The following is a 19,637-nucleotide window of genomic DNA, read 5'->3' as shown; positions in this document are numbered from 1 at the left end:
CAGAGGTTCGAAATATTTAAAGCAAAAATTGACAGTTCTGTAAGGAGATACGATGGCACAAATGGTTAAGTGCTTGGATTCTAGCTGAAAAGTTGGTGATTTGAACACACTCAGAGGCACCTCAAAAAGTAGGCCTGGCAATCTGCTTTTGAAAGGTCACAGCCTTGAAATCCTACAGAACAGTTCTACTTGGCACACATGGAGTCACCTTGAGTTGGAATCAACTCAACAGCAACTAACAACAACATCATGAGAGTTGGAAACTTTAATATAATTCTTTCAAGCAGACATTATAAAATCCTGCAAAGATCATACAGCAAAATGAAGAATATGTGAACAAAAACAATGGGCTTGTGTAACTGACACATAATAACTTTACACCCAACAACAGGAGGGTACAGATTATATTCAAGCACTCAAGAAGTATTCTACAAGTATCATGAACACTGGACAATAAAGTTAAGTTTCACAAATATCCAAAACTCTGTATCGTATAGACCAAACCCTCTAAAAACAATGTAGTTAAGTTATAAATTAATAACAAAAACATAACTAAAGTATACATATATTTGGAAATTTCAAAACACATTCATATACACTACTGGGTCAAAAAGATAATATAGATGAGCTTTTTGAACCAAATTTATTGCAAATTATGTTATATAAAGCATATGGGTATAACTCAAATAGTAATTAGAAGAAAATATATAGCTGTATGAATACATTAAAAAAGGAGACAGACTGAAAAATAATGAACTAAACAAACAGAAATTATTAAAAGAAAAAATGTAATAATTTCCTCCAAAATAGAAGAAAATAATAACAAAAAATTAATAGAATAAATATGCAAGTGCCTAAAGTTTTTTCTGTCATGAAAAAAGAGAAAAAAACAAATGAACAATATGAGAATGAAAAGAATACATCATTATCGCTCCTGTGAACATTAAAAGATTAAAAAATGATACTATGAAAAAACTTTTGCAGGTATTTTTGAAAACTTAGCTCCAAGATAAATATCTAGAAGAAATATAACTTTCTTAGAAGACTCAAAAATAAATAAAAATTACAAATAGTCTCATAATGACGAAAGAAACTGAATCAATGGTTAAGAATCTTGCCAAACATCAAGCGTGTATGGTTTTAAAGTCAAATTCTATTAGTCATTCAAGGAATAGCCCAATGTAACCAAAGTTTATAAAAACAGAGAAAAATCCAAGCACATTTTATGAAGTTCTTTTGTTTTTTAATTTTATTATGTTTTAAGTGAAAGTTTACAGTGCAAATTCGTTTCTCACTCAAAAATTTATAGAGAAATTGTTTTCTGCCAATGATTGTACTCCCGCAATGTGTCAGCACCTCCCCTACTTCCCTTTCCACCCGGGTTCCCCGTGCCCATTCATCCAGTTTCCCTGTCCCTTTCTCCGTTCTTGTCTTTCCCTTTGGGCAGGTATTGCCCATTTGGTCTTACATACTTGATTGAACTAAGAAACACATTCCTCACTTATGTTATTGTTTGTTTGATAGGCCTGTCTAATCTTTGGCTAACGTGTCAGTTTGATGTACTGTGGGGGATTGCGTGTTGCTGTGATGCTGCAAGTTATGCCACTGGTATTCAGATACCAACAAAGTCATCCATGGTGGACAGGTTTCAACTGAGCTTCCAGGCTAAGACAGACTGGGAGGAAGGACCCAGCAGTCTCCTTCTGAAAAAGAATTAGCCAGTGAAAACCTCACAAATAGTAGCAGAACATTGTCTGATATAGTGCCGGAAGATGAGCCCCTCAGGTTGGAAGGCACTCAGAATGCAACTGGGGGAGAGCTAGGTCCTCAAAGTGGAGTTAACCTTAATGAGATGTATGGAGTAAAGCTTTCAGGACCTTCATTCACCTATGTGGCATGACTCAATATGAGAAGAAACAGCTGCAAACACCCATTACTAATCAGAACCTGGAATGTACAAAGTATGAATCTAGGAAAATTGAAAGTAGTGAAAAATGAATATATAAAGATCGATATCCTAGGCATTAGTGAGCTGAAATGGACTGGTATTGGCCATTTTGAATCAGACAATCATATATCCTACTACACCAGGAACAACAACTTGAAGAGGGATGCCATTGCATTCATTGTCTAAAAGAACAATTCAAGATCTATTCTGAAGTACAGCGCTGTCAGTGACAGGATAATATCCATACACATACAAAGAAGGCCAGTTAATACAACTATAATTCAAATTTATGCACCAACCACTAAGGCCACAGATGAAGAAATTGAAGATTTTTACCAGCTTCTGCAGTCTGAATTTGATTGAACATGCAATCAGGATGCATTGATAATTACTGGTGATTGGAACGCGAAAGTTGGAAACAAGGATTGGTCGTCGGAAAATATGGCCTTGTGATAGAAATGATGCAGGACATCGCATGACAGAATTTTGCAAGACCAACGACATCTTCATTGCAAATACCTTTCTTTCACGAAAATAAACAGCAACTATACACACGGGCCTCACCAGATGGAATACACAGGAAACAAATCGACTACATGTGTGGAAAGGGATGATGGAAAACTCAGTATCATCAGTCAGAACAAAGCCAAGGGCTGACTGTGGAACAAACCATCGATTGCTCATATGCAAGTCCAAGTTGAAACTCAAGAAAATTAGAACACATTGCTGAGAGTCAAAATACAACCTAGAGTATATCCCACCTGAATTTAGAGACCATCTAAAGAAGAGATTTGACGCATTGAACACTGATGACCGAAGACAGGTTGTGGAATGACATCAAGAACATCATGCATGAAGAAAGCAAGAGGTCATTAAAAAGACAGGAGAGAAAGAAAAGACCTAACTGTGTGTCAGAAGAGGCTTTGAAACATCCTCTTGGACACAGAGTACCTAAAGCAAAATAACTATTTTACTAAAGTAAAATAACTGAACAGAAAATTTCAAAGGGCAGCTCGAGAAGACAAAGTAAAGTATTATAATGACATGTGCACAGAGCTGGAGATAGAAAACCAAAAGGGAAGAACATGCTTGGCACTTCTCAAGCTGAAAGGACTGAAGAAAAAATTTAAGCCTCGAGTTCAATACTGAAAAGTTCCATGAGGAAAATATTAAACGTTGCAGGAACGATCAAAAGAAGATGGAAAGAATACCCAGAGTAACTATACCAGAAAGAATTGGTTGACATTCAAACATTTTGAAAGGTAGCATATGAACAGGAACTGATGGTACTGAAGAAAGAAATCCAAGCTGCATTGAAGGCACTGATGAAAAACAAGACTCCAAGAATTGACGGAATATCAACTGAGATGTTTCAAAAAATGGATGGAGGGATGGACTGCTGGAAGCACTCACTCATCTATGCTAGCAGATTTGGAAAACAGCTAACTGGCCAACTGACTAGAAGAGGTCCATATTTATGCCTATTCCCAAGAAAGGTGATCCAAATGAAAGTAGAAATTATCGAACATCACCATTAGTTTCACACACAAGTAAAATTTTGCTGAAGATCTTTCAAAAGTGGCTGCAGCAGTTTATCGACAGGGAGCTGCCAGAAATTCAGGACAGATTCAGAAGAGGGCACGGAATTAGGATATCATTGTTGACATCAGATGGAACCTGTAAAAGTAGAGAATACAAGAAAGATGTTTTCCTGTGTTTTATTGACTATGCAAAGGCATTTGACTGCATGAATCATAACAAATTATGAATAACACTGAGAATAATGGGAATTTCAGAACATTTAATTGTGCTCATGAGGAACCTGTACATAAATCAAGAGGTGGTTGTTTGGACAGAACAAGGGGATACTGAGTGGTTTAAAGTCAGGAAAGGTGTGCATCAGGGTTGTATCCTTTCACCATACCTATTCAATCTGTATGCTGAGCAAATAATCTGAGAAGCTGAACTGTATGAAGAAGAATGGGGGATGGGGACTGGAAGAAGATTGCTTAACAACCTGTGTTATACAGACAACACAACCTTGCTTGCTGAAAATGAAGAGGACCTGAAGCACTGATGAATATCAAAGACCACAGTCTTCAGTATGGATTACACCTCAACATAAAGCAAATAAAATCCTCACGACTGGACCAATAAGCAACATCATGGTAAACGGAGAAAAGATTGAAGTTGTCAAGGATTTCATTTTTCTTGGGTCCACAATCAACACTCATGGAAGCAGCAGTCAAGAAATCAAAAGACGCATTGCCTTGGGCAAATCTGCTGTGAAAGACCTCTTTAAAGTATTGAAAAGCAATGATGTCACCTTGAATTCTAAGATGCACCTGACCCAAGCAATGGTATTTTCAATCACATCTTATGCATGTGAAAACTGGACCATGAATGAGGACCGAAGAAGAATTGATGCCTTTGAATTGTTGTGTTGGTGAAGAATATTGGACTCCCAAAAGAACAAATAAATCTGCCTTGGAAGAAGTACAACCAGAATGCTCCTTAGAGGCAAAGATGGCAAGACTGTGTCTTACATACTTTGGACATTTTATCAGAAGGGATCAGTCCCTGGAGGAGGACATCATGGTTGGTAAAGTAGAGGGTCAGCAAAAAGAGAAAGGCCCTCAAGGAGATGGATTGACACAGTGGCTGCAATGATGGACTCAAGCATAACGATTTTGAGCACAGCGGAGTACCTCGCAGTGTTTCGTTCTGTAGTACACAGGGTCACTATGAGTTAGAACTGACTCGGTGGCACCTAACAACAACAAAAACAATCTTTGGCTAAAAGGCGGACTTCCGGAGGGCTTCAGTTCTGAGTTAACAGGGTGTCCTGGGACCATAGTCTAAGGGGCTCCTCCAGTCTCTGTAAGACCAGTAAGTCTGGTCTTTTCCTGTGAATTTGAATTTTTTCTGTATTTTTCTCTAGCTCTCTCTGGAATTCTCTATTGTGATCCCCGTCAGTGCAATCACTGGTGGTAGCCAAGCACCGTCTAGTTCTTCTAGGCTCAGACTGGTGGAGGCTGTGGTTCATGTGGTCTGCTAGGCCTTTGAACTAATATTTTCCTTGTGTCTTTGGCTTTATTTTCCTTTGTTCCAGATGTGATTGGACCAATGGCCACTCACAAGCTTCTAAGACCCCAGATGCTGCTCACCAAAGTAGGGTGTAGAACATTTTCTTTATGAACTATCTTATGCCAATTGACCTAGAGGTCCCCCAAGACCATGGTCTACAGCCCCCTCAGCCCCAATAATTCGGTCCCTGAAGGTGTTTGGATTTATCTGGGAAGCTTCTATGGTTTTGTCTCGGTCAAGTTTGTGCTGATTTCCCCAATATTGTGCGTTGTCTTTCCCATCACCAAAGTTAACACTTGCCTACTATCTAGTTAGTGATTTTCCCTCCCTTTTTACCCCACCCCTCTCTCGTAGCCATCTAAGTTTTTTTTTTTTTTTCCTGTATGTAAACCTTTTTTTGGGTTTTTATAATAGTGGACTCATACAATATTTGTCCTTTTGTAATGGATGTATTTCACTCAGCATAATGCCTTCCAGATTCATCCATGTTGTGAGATGTTTCACAGATTCATCACTGTTCTTTATCATTATGTAGTATCCCATTTTTTTTTAGTATTCCATTGTGTGTATGTGCCATAATTTGTTTATCCATTCATCTGTTGAAGGGCACTTAGGTTGTTTCCATCTTTTTGCTATTGCGAAGAATGCGGCAATGAACACGGGTGTGCATATGTCTATTTGTGTGATGGTTTTTATCTCTCTAGGATATATTCCTAGGAGTGAGACTGTGGGATTGTTTGGTATTTCCATTTCTAGCTTTTTAAGGAGTTGCCATATTGTTTTCCATAGTGGTTGTATGTACCGTTTCACATTCCCACCAGCAGTGCATACGAATTCTAATGTCCCCACAAACCTCTCCAACATTTGTTATTTTCTGTTTTTTTTTATTTTTGCCCGTAATGTTGGGGTGAGATGTTATCTCATTGTAGTTTCAATACGCATTTCTCTAATGGCTAATGATCAAGAGCATTTCCTCATGTGTCTGTTAGCTGCCCGAATGTCTTCTTTGGTGAAGCATCTGTTCATATCCTTTGCCCCTTTTTTAATTTATTTGTCTTTTTATCATTGAGGTGTTGAAGTATTCTACAGATTTTAGAGATTAGACCCTTGTTGGCTATGTCATAGCCAAAAATTTTTTCCTAGTGTGTAATTTCTCTTTTTACTCTTTTCTTGAACCGTTTTGATTAGCGTGTTTCATTTTCAGAAGACTCCAGTTATCTAGCTTATCTTCTGGTGTTTGTGCATTGTTAGTTATGGTTTGTACTCTATTTATGCCACGTATTAGGGTGCCTAGCAAAGTCCCAATTTTTTCTTCCATAATCTTTGTCATTTTAGGCTTTACATTTAGGTCTTTGATCCATTTTGAGTTCTTTTTGTGTGTGGTGCAAGGTATGAGTCCTGTTTCATTTTTCTACAAATGAAAATCCAGTTTTGCTTTAAAAAGGCTGTCTTTTACCCATTTAATGGACTTTGGTCCTTTGTCAAAGATCAGCTGACCACAGGTGGATGGATTTATGTTTGGGTTCTTAATTCCCTTCCATTGACCTATGTGTCTGTACATTTTATGAAGTCTTGATACCTAAAACTTATGATGTGTTTATGAGAATTACAGACAAAATACAGTAAAGGATATATGAAAAGTCCTAAATAAAATATTAGTAAATCAAATGTGGAAATGTATGAAAATGATGGTAAATCATAAACAAAGTGGATTTAATTGAAGAATTCAAAGTTACTTTAATATTGAAAAAATTACTCAATGTAATTTTTCATGCTAGCAAATTAACTACAAATCATGTAATAATATCAATAACTGCAGATTAAATTATTTTATGTAATGTAATAGTCATTCATTCTTAGAATGAATTCTTAGAAAATTCTTAGAACACTAGGAATGGAAGGGAATTTCCTTTACATTATAAAAAATATCTATAATAACCTTTAGTAAACATAATATTTGTGAAACAGATAATCTAAAAATATACATGAATACTCATGAACATTAATTGTCTTCAGCATTACATTTCAGGTTTTGGCAAATGTAATAAAGTAATTTAAAATTTACAATGGCATAATTAGTGAAAAAGAAGAAATAAAACTGTCATTATATAGAGAGAGAGACAGAAAGAAAGAGATGGGGAGGAGAGATGTATCTCAAGGAAATGGCTCATGCAGCGGTAGAGACTAGCAAGTCCCAAGTACATCGGTCAGGCTTCAGGCTGGAGGCTTCTCCTGACTAATGTAGCTACAGGGGCCGATGAATCCAAGATCCACAGGTCAGACGGCAGGCTTCTGGATCATGGCTGCAAAGGCTGAGGAATCCAAGATCAGCAGGTAAGATGGCAGGCTGCTGACCCAAGTTGCAAGAACTGGAGGTCAGATGCTGACAAGCCAAATTCAGGATCCAGAGCAGAGCAAAAGCTAGCAAGTTTTGCCAGAAGGTCCACATATACTGAATGCAGGCCACACCCTCAAGGAAACTCTTTCAACTGACTGGGTCCTAATAGCAGATCTCATCATGGAGGTGATTACATCATTACATGATTGCCAAGCTACATCACAATTGCCGAACCACTGAGAATCATGGCCCAGCCAAGTTGACAGGCAACCTTAACAATCACAGCCCACCCCTTGTCAACTTGTCACCTGCACACATCTCCTTAAACTACCACATAATCTCTGAATGAAGACAATTATAAAGTCACACCTGCACCTAACATTATACAACTAACACACATACAACTGAAAACACACTACCCTGTTTACATCTTATATTTTACAAGTGAAGAAACCAAACATATTTGATGCACACATACAAGGAAGAAATACTCGTAACAATTACTGTCCTCATTTCTATAACTGGTCACGATCATAACTGGTATTTAGAAATACCTTCTTCCATTACCCATTCCGTACTCCCTTTGCCCTCAGCAAGCACCCCAGATGGTCCTCGTTCTTTGCCTGGTAGGATGACCCAAACCTTCATTCCTGAAGGGTATGGACCATTAAATCATGTCAGGTTGCTGTAGTTTTCCATTGACTTTAATCACAAGGCACAGTAGTACTAAGAGATGCCCTAAGGGATTTTCTACATTCCAGACATATTCTTCTTTACTTCCAATATGTAATATCAATCTGATTTCCTCTTGGTAATCAGGGTCAATCACATCACCCAATATGGTAAAGTCTTCTCTGCCTGTTGATCCAGAGGCATAAGGATCCTGAAGTGGCCAGGTGGCATTTTTAACATCCACTACAATGGAATCAGTGATATGTCTCCCTTTGGAACTAAGACCTTTAGACTTGCAAAGCACAAAGTCACGGAGACAGGAAGCAAAAAATATGCAAGTGGGTCACTAGGGGTAATAGTGAGTGGTCCCATTCCCATTTCCACCCTTTGATTCCTAGATCCATAAATCTGAACTATAGGAAAAAGGGCACCATATATTGGAGGTTGAGATAGAGCAGCATCCTAGAGAACATTGCCTCAAACCTGCAAGATACTGCCACCTAGCTAATTGTGTCCTTAGAAGGCCATTCCATTGTTCTATCAAGACAGGTGCTTCAGGTTGATGGGGAACATGGTAGGACCAGGGAATTCTATGGTCATGGGTCCACTGGCACACATCATTTGCTGTGAAGTGAGTCCCTTCATCCAAGGCGATCCTTTGTGGGGTACCATGATGGTGGATAAGGCATTCTGTAAGCCCACAGATGTTAGTTTTGGTAGAAGCACTGCATGCGCAGAAGGAAAATTCATATCCAGAGTAAGTACTTATTCCAGTAAGAACAAAACACTGCCTTTTCCTTGATGGAAGTGGTCTAACGTAATCAACCTTCCACCAAGTTGCTGGCCAATCACGTCAAAGAATGGTGCCATATCTGGGACTCAGTACTGGGTTCTGCTGTTGACAAACTGGGCACTCAGCAGTAGCTGTAGCCATGCGGGCCTTGGTGAGTGGAAATCCATGTTGCTGAGCACAGGCATAGTCTCCATTCCTGCCACCATGATCACTTTGTTCATGAGCCAATTGGTTAATGAAGGGAGTGACTAGGGAAAGAGGATGACTGGTTTCCACAGAACGTGTCATCCTATATACTTGATTGTTAAAATCCTCTTCTGCTGAGATCATCCTTTGGCAAGTAGTCAAATGAGACATAAATATCATCACTTCTTTGGCCCATTCAGAGAGGTCTATCCACGTATCTCTTTCCCATACCTTCTCACCTCCAATTTAACAATCATGTTCCTTCCACATCCCTGACCATCCAGCCAAATCGTTGACAACAGCCCATGAATCAGTATACAATCACAAATCTGGCCATTTCTCTTTCCAAGCAAAGTGAACAATCAGGAGGACTGCTCAAAGTTCTGCCCATTGGGAGAATTTCCCTTCACCACTGTCCTTCACGGAGGTTCCAGAAAGGGGCTGAGGTGCTGCCACTGTCCACTTTCGAGTAGTGCCTGCATATCGCACAGAACATTCTATAAACTAGGCCCAAGTTTTCTCTTCCTCAGTCAACTGATCATAAGGAACTCCCCATGAGGCCATAGGCGCAGACTGAGAGATGGAAGGTAATGTGACAAGAGTGGACACCATGGGTATTTGGGTCGTTTCCTCATGCAACTGACTTGTGCTTTTAGGTCCTGCTTGGGCCCTATCTTGTAATATACTAAAAAAAAAAAAAAAAAAGTATATACTACTTCCATTTAATGAGGGAGGGCTGCTATGTATTTCCAACTTTATGGTTCTGCAGGCCACCCAGTTCATGATGGGCAGCTCAGGCTGCATGGTGATTTGGTCACCCATGGTTAAGCATTCACTCTCTAGTAAGGCCCAGTAACAAGCCAAAAGCTGCTTCTCAAAAGAGAGTATTTATCCGCACAGGATGGCAGAGCTTTACTCCCAAACCCTAAGGGTCTGCATTGTGATTCACTAACAGGGCCTGGCCAAAGACTCCAAATAGCATCTGTGTCTTCCACTGACACTTCATGCACCATTGGATCAGCCAGATCGTATGGCCCATGTGGCTGAGCCATTTGCATGGCAGTCTAAACCTGATATAGCGCCTTCTTTTGGTCTGGACTCCTCACAAAACTAGCAGCTTTTTCAGTCACTTGATGAACAGCCTAGAAAAGCACACTTAAATGAGGGATATCTTGCCTCCAAAATACAAAGAGGCCCACTAGGCATTGTGCCTCCTTTTTAGTCATGGAGGGGCCAGATACAATAACTTATCCTTCACATTAGAAGGAATATCTTGACATGTCCCACACCATTGAACCCTAAAAATTTTACTGAGGTGGAAGGCACCAGAATGTTTGTTGGGTTAATTTCCCACCCTCAACTACAAAAATGGAAACCCTGGTGGCATAGTGGTTAAGAGCTATGGCTCCTAACCAAAAGGTCAGCAGTTTGAATCTACCAGGCACTCCTTGGAAACTCTATGGGGCAGTTCTACTCCGTCCTGTAAGGTTGCTATGAGTTGGAATCGACTCAACGGCAATGGTTTTTTTTTAGCACAAAAATGTTTCACCAATAGGTCTAGAGTCACTGACACTTCTTCTTTACTAGGTCCAATCAGCATAATGCCATCAATGTAATGACCAGTGTGACATCTTGTGGAAAAGAAAGGTGATCAAGGTCCATGTAGAGTAAATTGTGACATAAAGCTGGAAAGCTGATGTAGCTCTGGCACAGTCAACTAAAGGTTGTATTGCTGGCCTTGCCAGCTGAAGGCAAACTGCTTCTGGTGGTCGGTCCTTTGAAACAGGTATGGAGAATAGCCTGGAAAAGCACACTTAAATGAGGGATATGCTGCCTCCAAAATCTGAAGAGGCCCACTAGGCATTGTGCCTCCTTTTTGGTCATGGGAGGGGTCAGATACAATAACTTATCCTTCACATTAGAAGGAATATCTTGACATGTCCCATACCACTGGACCCCTCAAAATTTTACTGAGGTAGAAGGCACCAGAATGTTTGTTGGGTAAATTTCCCACCAGATCAATAGCTGCATACCAGGTACCAGGAGATGTATTAATTTGCTCAAGCAATGAAACCACATCTGGAACACCAGCTGCAATTGAAGTCACCACCTGTTTAAGTGTTCAATAATCCACTGTCATTCTCCAAGATCCATCTGTTTTTTTGCATAGGCCAGGTAGGCGAGTTGAATGGGGATGTGGCAGGAATCATCACCCCTGCATCCTTCAAGTCCTTGATGGTGGCAGTAATCTCTGCAGTACCTCCAGGAATGTAGTATTGCTTTTGGTTTACTATTTTCGTAGGTAGGGGCAGCTCTAAAGCTTCCACTTGACTTTTCCTACCATAATAGCCCTTACTCCAAATTGTCACGGATTCAGTGTGGGGGTTTTGCCAGTATCTATTCCAATTATGCATTCTGGAACTGGGGAAATCACTACAGGTTTGGTTGTTGTTTTTTTGTTTTTTTTTTAGCATTAACATTAATTTTATTGTCATTATTTTTATTATTAAAGAATGATGGGGCAACACTTGTATCTTAGAAAATCTGCTGGTTATTCTCCACTTGCCCTGCCAGATCCAGTCTCCTTTTTTCTCTGCTCTACTCTGTCCTGGGGGGCTGATCCGCAAAGGCCGCATCACCCAGGCTCCATTGTCTGCTGACTTCTTGTTGCTTGAGACCGTGGGCAGCACAAGCGAGAGTCTGCAGAGCAGGAGTAGAGAGAGATCGGGGTATTTCTTCCCCAAGCCCCTCCTGCCTCAGGGCTGCCATTCTGGTCGTGACTCTCAGTCTCCACATCTTGGATGGGCTCCCCTCCCCTTTGGTGGAAAGCTGTCATTGTGAATCCAAGATGACACAGAACTGTCTACCACAGCTGCAGCGAGGGACTGGAATGTTTGGGGAAGGCTTTTTCAAGAAGGAGGTTCTTGGATTTGGCCTTGAAAGGTGAGCCAGACGCAGGCAAATGAACAGGGGTGAGTGGGTGGGGAATTCCAGGACTTCAGACCAATTCATTCTGGTTCAAGCTGAGAATCTGCATTCCTAAAAAGTTTCTAGGTGATGCTGATGCTGCTAGTTACTGATCAATTCTGAGAACCACTAGCTGAGCAGTGGTTCTCAAAAGTTATTATCTTTTTTTTTCTGTCAAAAAGGTCAAACACTTTATTCATCTCTACATAACATACATAAAAGCAAGCAAAATTAGGTTTTCCTCAGCCATCCTCTCCACATTTTGTGTAGTTTTAATGAACTATAAATCACCGATTTCTTCATGCCAGCAGTAAAATTGCCCTTGGTGCTCTGTCTCACACTGGAGGGTCTGACGATTGCTGAAAGGCCTAGGCGCACCACCTCTGAACAGTCAGGATTGTTAGCAAGTTGAAATAAAGTTTCTTCCACATTTCTGTTTTTTCCAGGAGGGCCCATAATATGATTTCTTCATTGCTGTAAGGTTTTGGGCAGTGCCATTAGCTGAGTGAATTGTCCTGGGCTCTTATCTAGCTCCAGTCTGCCTTGCTTTATTTTATACACCACTTGGGGATTCTCCTGTAGTATGGTGCCATAAAGTTCACGAAAGTGAACTACGTTGGGCTTCACGATATTCAACACTTTTGACTTATCCTCTCCAACCATCATCCGAAAGTCACCTGAATAGGAGAGTCCTGCAATCTCTATAAAGAGTTCTTCTTCCGAAAAGCTTTCGGGGAGCAGTAGAAAAGCAGCAATCATCTAGTGTGAGATGGACATGTGCTAAGGATCTATTACTAGCCTGACCTCCATATGCCCCTACTCTGGCTGGTAGGCCACAGTGATGTTTTGGGGCTCCTGGAATTAGTGTCAGTTCACAGCCAGTATCCAGTAATCCCCCCAAATCTGATTACTTCCTTTTCCCCAATGAACAGTCACACTCATAAAAGGCCATAGATCCCTTTGGGGAAGGCTGGGAGAAAGACTAAGAGTATAAATTTCTGGTAGTGTAGTGAGGTTCTTCCTCAAGGAGCCTTAGCGTCCCCTTCATTCAAGGGGTTGTGGGTCTGTAAAGTTGCTCAGATCTGGGAATCGACTCAGGGGCCGTGACTGTCTACTCCGGTGATTCAAGTTAAGACTGCTGTTCACTTGACCTAGAATTCTTCCGCTTGTTCAGATCAAGTAAATATTTAGCAGATTTTCCATCTATTTCAGTCCTTGGGACAGCATGAGTAAGAAGCTAATGCCATGAGTCCATACCAGTCAGACTATTCTGATTATTGCTTTGACTCACTGTCCATTACAGTAACATGCCCAACTTGTCTTTGTCAATTGAGTATTGCCACTTTGGCCCTACCACCATGGGGGCCATTGCAGTTAGGTGTCTTAAGTCCGTGGTGGCAGTTTCCACTGTAAAATCTGATTTACATAAAATAACAATCACAACAGTCTTCAAGGATGCTTGGACTCCCTTCACAAATTTGTTCCTCACCGTTGCGTAAAAGGTATGTCCTCTGGACACTCCACGTGTGGGTCTGTGGGTCTAACGTGATAAATACACTCTAACATGCCAACTTCCCTAAGCCTTTGGATACCCTTTTCCACGGTATACCAAGACAGGTCTAGTACCTGGTTTAGTGTAGGCCACTGCGTAACTCATGCTTCAGTGACCCAACCAAATAAACTATTAAATCCTTTCTTAACCTCTCGAGCTGAAACATTGAATGAAGAATCTGTGCTTAGTGGGCCCATATCAATAAACTAAGACTGATCCATCTTTATGTTCCTTGCATTATTATCCCACACTTTTATTATCCATTCCTATATATATTTCCGAAGTTTCTGTTGGTACACATTAGAAATGTCAAGCAGTTCTTTTGGAGTCCTCCTGGGTCATACTTTGTATTTCACCTACTGGAGCTTGCTGGAACTGAAGTCTAGTTATAGGTCTAGAAGCCAAAATAGGCAGTGGGGATGTGTTTTCAGAATATTCAGCAACGTCTTCTAAGGCATCTGCCTTAGGCAATGACTTGGCCAACTCCCCAGGGGATGACTCAGCCGCCTCCCCAGGGGATGACTTCCCAGGCGATATCTCAGAAAAAAGCTCTTCAAACATAGCTGGGTTAATCTCATCAGAGGGGGGTGGAGGGGCTAAGAGTTTTGTTGGCAGGGGTGATTCAATGGATTTTAGGGGCCCAGTATCCCCAACTTCCTGATTAACCACCTATATGTCCCCAACCCAAGTTTCAGGGTCCCATTTCTTCCCAGTCATTCCCCTCAATTTAGCTTCAGACACCATTCAAGGTTGGGCATGCAACTGGCACAATACAGTCACCCTTAGGATAAGACTCTGAGTTTGGTTTTCTGCAATATTGGCTCTGTTACTACAAGAAATAAGGCTTTCTTACAGGGCACAAGTGGTAACTTTGAGGTTAGTTACGTGGCACTTGAGTTTGACCCTGAAGCCCTGAGCTCATCTTTCACCACTTTGTCTAACAAAAATAGGACCAACCAACCAGCTTCCTTATACTTTTCACTATGAAAAAATTGTAGAAAGGTTTCATACATGCAATAACCCAGAGCCTTGCTTCTCAACAATGCTTGATCTATTGGTGGTGATATTTTGTGTATTTCTATTGCCACCTCACAGCAAGGACTAGCAGTGCCCTCTTTACTACCTGAAGCAGAGTCATGAACATCTTTAAGACTAACCAGACTCAAAAACCAACTTAGAAAACTCATCTTTTTTTTACAATTTTGTTTCTCTAGAACCTCTCTCAGTTCCAAATGTCTTAGGCTGGGTTCTCTAGAGAAGCAAAGCCAGTGAAGTATATATATATGTGTGTGTGTGTGTGTGTGTGTGCGTGCGTGCGTGTGTGCACGTGTATACATATATATATATAGAGAGAGAGATTTATCTCAAAGAAATGGCTCACAAATTTGTGGGTCAGGCATCAGGCTGGAGGCTTCTCCTGATTCATGGAGCTGTAGGGGCTGATGAACCCAAGATTCACAGGTCAGACAGTATGCTGCTGGCTCACGGTTGCAAAGGCTGACAAATCCAAGATCAGCTAGTAAGACAGCAGGCCGCTGGCCCAAGCCCCAAGAACTGGAGGTCAGATGCTGACAAGTCAAATGCAGGGTCCAGAGCAGTGAAGAGCAAAAGCCAGCAAGCTTTGCCAGGAAGTCTACATATATTGGAAGCAGGCCACACTCCCAAAGAAACTCCCTTTCAATTGACTGGCTACTCATAGCAGATCTCATCATGGAGGTGATTACATTATATCAGATCTCATCACGGATGCGTTTGCATCCTTATACGACTGCCAAACTACATCACAACTGCCAAAACAGTGAGAATAATGGCCCAACCAAATTGACACACAACCTTAATGATCACACCATTTAAACTTCTCTTTTAAGTAAGAATTATCTATGTATAAAACTTATTGTCCTTGAAGAAATCATAAAACTTGACAAAGAGACTTTACCAAAAATATAAATAAATGAAACATAAACCATAGTCAAAAATAAATATACTCAGTATTCTAAAGATGTTCATTCCTCTCAAACTTATCTACAAATTTGATGGAATGGCAATCATACTCTAACAGGTTGTTTTACACAAAATGACAAAGTGAGTCTAAACTGTGTATGTAAGTGCAAAGTCAAGATCTAGTGAAGAAGGACAAGAAAGTGGAAGAATTTATCCTATCAGATAATCAGGATTTATTATAAATTTAAGGTAATAAATACTGTGTGGTACTGGCATAGAGATAGGTAAATAGGTCAATAGAGTACAATGGAGTTCCCATTAACAGACCAACCATCATATAGAATGTGGGTATGTAACAGATATGCCACTCCAGATCAGTGAATAAATAATAGTATTATCAAAAAATGGTGCTGAGAAAATTGATCATCCACATTAAAAAGCAAAACAGTTGTAGGAGGAGCAGGAGAAATGGTATCCATACCTCACAGTACATACAAAAAAAGCAATTCCAGATAGACTCAGGGCTTAACTGTAGAAACAAAACTTTAAAACTTGAAAAAAGAAAATACAAGAGAATATTTTTTTAATTTCCTCAAAACTAGCAAGTATATTTTAAATAAGATGCAAAATAGAATAACAATGAAGGAAAATTAAGATATCTTCTTGTCACATGATTTAAAAATGAAAAGTTAACCTACAACCTGGGAGAGGACATTTACAACACATGACTGACAGAGTTTACTATCCAGAATATATCAAAATTGTCTAAAAAATAATAAGAAAACAAACAATTCTATATAAAAATAGGCAAAAGACAAAAAGGAGTTCACATTAGGAGAAATCTGAATGGAAAATAATGCTCAACCTCATTAATTGTATAGGATATACAAATAACACTGCTATAAGATGTCATTTTATACCCACTAAATTGGTAAACACTTAAAAGTCTGAAAATGTCAATGTGATGGTTAAGATTGTATATCGATTCTCAGTGTTTTGGCAGTTGTATAATGAATGTTGTGATCACTTGCCTGTTGAAATTTGATATATGATCACCACCATGATGGAATCTGCTGAGCTGCACTGGCAAAGGCAGGGCCTGTGGCAACTCACCTCCCCCTCAGCCTCAATCTCTCTGCCCTCTGCCACCTACTTCCTTCCTGCTCGCCTCACCAAGGCTTTTGGTTTGTTCTGGATCCTGCGGCTGCCTCTTGTTCGCCTGACCTCTGGTTCTTGGGACTTGAGCTAGCAGCTTTCCTGCAGATCTTGGGATTAGTTGATCTTCACAGCCTGTGAGCAAGAGTCCTGTTCTCTGACCTGCCAATCTTGGATTCTCCAGCCCCTGTGGCTACATGAATCAGAAGCCTCTATCCTGATCCATGGACTTGAGATGTTCCAGCCTCTACAATCACATGAGCTGTTTTCTTGATATAAATCTCTCTCTTTATATCTGTTTATATAGTTTACTGATTTTGCTTCTCTAGAGAACCCAACTTAAGACAGTCAAGTATAGGCCAGTATTAAAAGCAGTGGGAACTCACATGTGGTACTGGTATGGTTTGAAACTGAAACAATGACTTTGGTTTTTATTTTCTGTATATCCTATATCTTGTTTTGTTCTGCTATTCCTCTAACGTATCATTTTAATATCCTTGTCATTTATTTTAATATAGTTTTTGAATTATTTTCTTAGTGATTGTCCTGGGTATTACAATTAACATCTTACCTTCTAACAATCTAACTCAACTTAATAAAAGCTTAATTTCAGTGTATACAAAAACTTTGCTTTTCTCATACAATTCCATTTTCAATGCCCTACTTTGTGCTGTTAATGTTATACAAATTGTATCTTTATTCATTGTGTGTTCATGAACATAGATTTATAACCATTGCTTTATGCAGTAGTCATTTAAGTCAGAAAGAAGAAAGTCACAAACAAAAAGAAATGTAGTTACTTTTACTGCTGCTGTTTAAATCTTCAAGTGGATTTGAAATTACTGTTTACTGTCTTTCATTTCAGCCTAAAGAACTTCCTTTAGTATTTCTTGTAGGGTAGGTTTGTCAGCCATGAATTTTCTCACTTTTTATTTATTAGGGAATGCCTTAATTTCTCTTTCATGTTTAAAGGCTAGTTTTGCTGGAGACAGAATTTTTGGCTGACAGTCTTTCATTCAGCATTTTGAATATGTCATCACCCTGCCATTTGGGTCCATGATTTCTGATGAGAAACCAGCTGTTAACCTAACAGAGTATTCCTTTTAGGTGATGAGTTGTTTCTCTCTTGCTGCTTTCAAGATTCTCTCTTTGTCTTTCATCAATTTGATTATTATTGTCTAGGTGGCATCCTAGAAGAATACACAGAGTTGGTCAATGTTCAACCATTTCAGGAGGTAGCATAAGATCAAGAACTGATGGTTCTGAAGGAAGAAGTCCAATCTGTGCTGAAGGCACTGATGAAAAACAAGGTTAAAGGAATTGATGGAATACCAATTGAGATGTTTCAACAAACAGATGTAGCGCTGGAAGTGCTCACTCATCTATGCCAAGATATTTGGAACACGGCTACCTGGCCAACTGGAAGAGATCCATATTTGTGCTCATTCTAAAGAAAGGTGATCCCATAGAATGCAAAAAATTATCAAATGGTCTCATTAATATCACACACAAGTAAAATTTTGCTGAAGATCATTCAAAAGTCATTGCAGCAGTATATTGCCAGAAATTCAAGCTGGATTTAAAAGAGGACATGGAATGAGAGATATCCTTGCTGGTATCAGATGGATTTTGGCTGAAAGCAGAGAATACCACAAGGATGTTTACTTGTGTTTTATTGACTACGCAAAGGGATTTTCTTTTCTTTTTCCCCTCTGCTTCTGGGACTCCCATTATGCGTATTATGGTACACTTAATGGTGTGCCACAGGTCTCTGAAGCTATGATAATGTTGCTTCATTCTCTTTTCTTCCTATTTCTCAGGTTCTGTAATTTCAATTGATGTATCTTCAAGCTTGTTGATTCTTTCTTCTGCCTGCTCAAATCTGTTGTTGAGCCCCTCTAGTAAATTTTTCATTTCAGTTATTGCGCTCTTCAACTTCAGGATCTCTATTTGCTTCTTTCTATAATCTATTTATATTCTCTATTTGTTGAGACACCACCATTATACATTTCTTTAGTTCTTTGAACAAGGTTTTTATTATTTCTTTGAACATATTTAAAACATATGATTTAAAGTCTTTGTTTAGTAATTATAACATATGGCTTCCTGTGGAACAGTTTCCATTGACTAATTTTTTTTTTCCTGTTTATGGCCATATTTTATTATTTCTTTTCATTTCTCCTACTTTTGCTATGAGTCAGAATCAACTTGATGGCGACAAGTTTGGTGTTTCAGGTTAAGCTTCTCTAAACATAGCTTTGTACCTCAGTTCTTCACTGTGGCTCTGAATCATTTGTGAATGTCACCCTTGCCACATGGCTTTCACAGAGGCCTGTTCAAATTATTATAAACTTAGGAGTTCAGTCTCTTGACCTGTCAGGTCAACAATGGAGCCTCTGTGATGGTCCTGCTTGCCTTGGACTTTACATTGATTGGGCTTGATAATCAGAAAGATAAACAAGTTGTAAAATTTGGGATGTTTGCCAAAGTAAGTTGCAATTAGCTTTGCAATATCTGCTATTTGGGATGATACAGTATATATAATTGAGAATCAGATCTACTTTTTACTTACAGAATAGTTCAGAATGCCAGTACCAAGGGACATCTTCAACATCATGAATTTCACCTTGCTCATTTTGCAGAACAGAAAACTGATGCCCAGAGAAGTTAAGGGATCTGCCACAAATGACAGAGTATTCAAGTAGAAGAGGCTGAACTAGGGCTTCTTGATTCTTAAGCTTGATTTTTTTCCCTCTATTTCTTTTCTAACCATTCCTGCTAATTCCTAAACCATGGCGCGGGGGGGGCAGGGAGGGGGAAGCATTTGTCCAAATCTTTGTTCTTTACATAAATAGCCAATGTTAGCACAGCTGGTTGTCAGCTTGTCCACATTATATGTTGTTGATTTTTTTTTTTTTTTTGGTAGTTGTCTACTATAAATAGCTAACTCTTAAAAATAGAATTAGATTTTTGTTCAATTCTCTTCATACATGCATTT

General features: G+C 39.6%; 1 protein-coding gene and 1 pseudogene across 1 annotated transcript in view; both read right to left on the bottom strand.

Moving 5' to 3' along the window:
- The window catches only part of HDAC9 (histone deacetylase 9), a 794,698-nt gene that overhangs the window by 197,875 nt on the left and 577,186 nt on the right, over positions 1–19,637 (bottom strand). The gene's annotated exons all lie outside the window — the stretch shown is intronic.
- Positions 11,166–14,243, bottom strand: LOC104845611 (phosphatidate cytidylyltransferase, mitochondrial-like; annotated as a pseudogene).

This window comes from Loxodonta africana, chromosome 8 (assembly GCF_030014295.1).
Source record: "Loxodonta africana isolate mLoxAfr1 chromosome 8, mLoxAfr1.hap2, whole genome shotgun sequence".
In the NCBI taxonomy this organism is placed as follows: domain Eukaryota; kingdom Metazoa; phylum Chordata; class Mammalia; order Proboscidea; family Elephantidae; genus Loxodonta; species Loxodonta africana.
This window is presented reverse-complemented; position numbering and strand designations above follow the sequence as displayed.